The following is a 2,784-nucleotide window of genomic DNA, read 5'->3' as shown; positions in this document are numbered from 1 at the left end:
GCCAACACTTCCGGGGTCAAAGAGCACGCGCTGCCTTAGCCCCGCGGTCGCGCGCGCCCCTCCCCGGCACAGAGGGAGGGGAAGAAAACCGAAAGGGAAGGGAGGGGACTTGCGGCCCGATGTCCTCGGGGGCGTTAGCCCGCCGGAGCTCCCCGCTCACTACAGAGGTCTTCCCAAGGCACCGCCCCGTCACACCCGTGCCTGGTCCTACTGTGCCAGGCCGTGCCCAGGCCGCTGTCTTGGTCACCGCTCGCGGTTTGCTGTCGGGCCGCCCCGCTCACCCCAGGGCATCTCTGTCTCCACACCGACCCAGCCGAGAGGATGCGACAGGGAACAGAAATGCAGGCCGACCCCAAAGGGTCCCAAGAAACGGAGGAGTAGGTTTTTAAAGCAAAATGGAGCGACTGCGACATCAAGACTCCGGGTTTTGTGGGGTTAGCAGGGCCTGGTGTTGCTGTGGCGGGCTCGTGTAGAGCAATAGGGCACAGTTGAAGATAGGGGTAGTTCCCTGGGGCCGTTGCTCTCCTTTTCTCCCGGGGGTGATTGTTTCCCAGCCTCCCCGCCTTCTAGACCAGGGCCTTGCTGCAGTCAAGACCTACCCACGGGGTGTGGGGTGTGCGCCTGGGCTCCCGGTGCCTGGGGCTCAGGCCGCGGAGTGCTAGGCAGCGCTCGCAGAACTCCCTCCAGACACGGTTCCGAGTTCAAGCAAAGGTGGATTGACGGGCAATATCCCTAGGCTGCCTTTCTGCCAGGCGCAGCAGCCTGCTGGGGGAAAAAAATTCTACACAGTCACCTATGATGCAGTAGTTAAAAAATAACCCCCCAGGTCCTGTGATTGTCACTTGGCGTCTTTGTTGTGGTCCCAGTGTTAAACCACCACGCTGCAAAGAAAAGACCACCAACCAATTGAAATAAATTAAAGCAAGCTTGTAATTCCGACCCTCTCTCCTGAAAACGGCGGGATAGAAGACAGCACCCCAGCTCTTTAGGAGCACAGCTTTATAGCACAGAAAGTTGCAAAAAGTGGGGAGGATGTCTTGAGAACTTACAGATAACAGGATTTTGACAAGCATAACACAAAGGCAGGTTGTAGGTTAATGGTCCAGCACTTAGGGAGTAAATTTAGATCCCAACATCAGAATTTATGAGGCATCACTAGAGTTTCAGAGAGGGCTGTTATCTGGTCAGGGAAAGCCAGGCATGGGTGAGTTCAAGGTAGGGCAGGCATTCCAAGCAAGTTTAGAAATCGCAGTAATTTATATTAAAGCCAAAATTAACTTTTCATGCCTTTGTGTGGAGTTGGCTCCCAATCTTAGGCTGGATTTATCACCCAGGAGTTAGGGACTCTTTAGGGGTGGACCTACTGGGAAGGTCATGCCTGGGTGGGCAGGTGCTGATTTTCAAATGGAGTTACTTTGGCCTAAGGACCTAACGCGGAGGATCACAAGTTTGAGGAAAGCCTCAGCCACTTAGTGAAACTGTCTAAAACGGAGTTTGGGATGCAGCTCAGTGGTACAGCACCCCTGGGTCGATCCCTAGGACTGGGGGGAAGCACATGATAACAATGTGAAAGAGCACAAACGGATCCGATATCGAACAACTAATTGCAAATCCCCTACTGCAGAAGAGTGGGCATCGGAGGGCATGGAAGTTGAAAGGAGCCAAAGCTCGTTGGCAGCTTCTGCAGATGCTTGCCTACTGCTGCATGTGGAAGAGAAAGCTCCCTGTCAGTCGTCCCAAAGGATGAGGCCTAGGGTCTCTTGCTCAGTATCGATGGGACCTCCCCTTTGGTCAAGACTGCTTTGGCTGCAAGGGACAGAACTGTAGCCAATTAAAGCAAACAAAAAGGGGAGGATGATTATTTGCTCATACAAATAGGAATTCCCAGAGATGAGGATAATTTATTTCACGCATGGCTAGATCTAGGGACACAAATGTTACCAACAAGCTTTCAAATTAAAATCTGATCAAATGTGTTTGCTTACACGTCTGTGTTAATTGTCCTATTTTCCTCTATGTGTACTCAATGCCTTCATTTTCAATGGGCATTTTCCACATCATGGCCGAGAAGGCCCTGGCAGCCCCAGGTAGCTGTGTCTCAGAGAACCTGATATTCTCTCCAGTGGGACCCACTGTGACCCCAGAGCTAGGATGTGGACCCTCCAGGTTCAGGTTGTTATTGAGCAGAGGTCGGCCACGCAGCTGAGGCAGCCGCAGAGGTCACTCTTCATCCCAGTTCTTGCGATCCTACCAGAAGGATTTCAGACACGTAGCTTTGAGTAACAGGCACAAGTTTGTTAGAGTGGATGGGAAAGGGGGACATTCTCAAGAAGAGTAGGTCCTCTCTGGAGAAAGATGGTACACCCCACCTGCCCTCGTTTATCAGGGGTCTCAGGAAGTTTCCAGAGTCATGACCAGGCCCACCTGTCGACTTCTGACAGCCCAAAGACATCAGGGGGCGTGTCTTGTTCAAGTGCCCACTGTGCCTGGATAACTAGGTCTCTTGGGCCCATGCTGACCAGTTCTAATTGGAATCTGTTCACAGACTATGGTAAGGGGAGATTACCCTTATCTCCCCGAGTTCTGGGATCTGGTCTGTGTGTCACAAAAGTCTCCCCACTTTGGGGTCACTTAAGTTCCTTTTTTTTTTGGCATTTTGGGCCTGCATTTCTCCTGCAGATAAAAGGCTGTTTGCTGAGGAATGGAACATCCTGTGGACTCAAACCAGGCAGGGCTGCAGGTGAATTGCTTTAAAAAAAAAAAAAAAAAAAAAAAAAAAAACGT

This window comes from Marmota marmota, unplaced genomic scaffold (genome assembly GCF_001458135.2).
Source record: "Marmota marmota marmota unplaced genomic scaffold, marMar, whole genome shotgun sequence".
NCBI lineage: Eukaryota > Metazoa > Chordata > Mammalia > Rodentia > Sciuridae > Marmota > Marmota marmota.
This window is presented reverse-complemented; position numbering follows the sequence as displayed.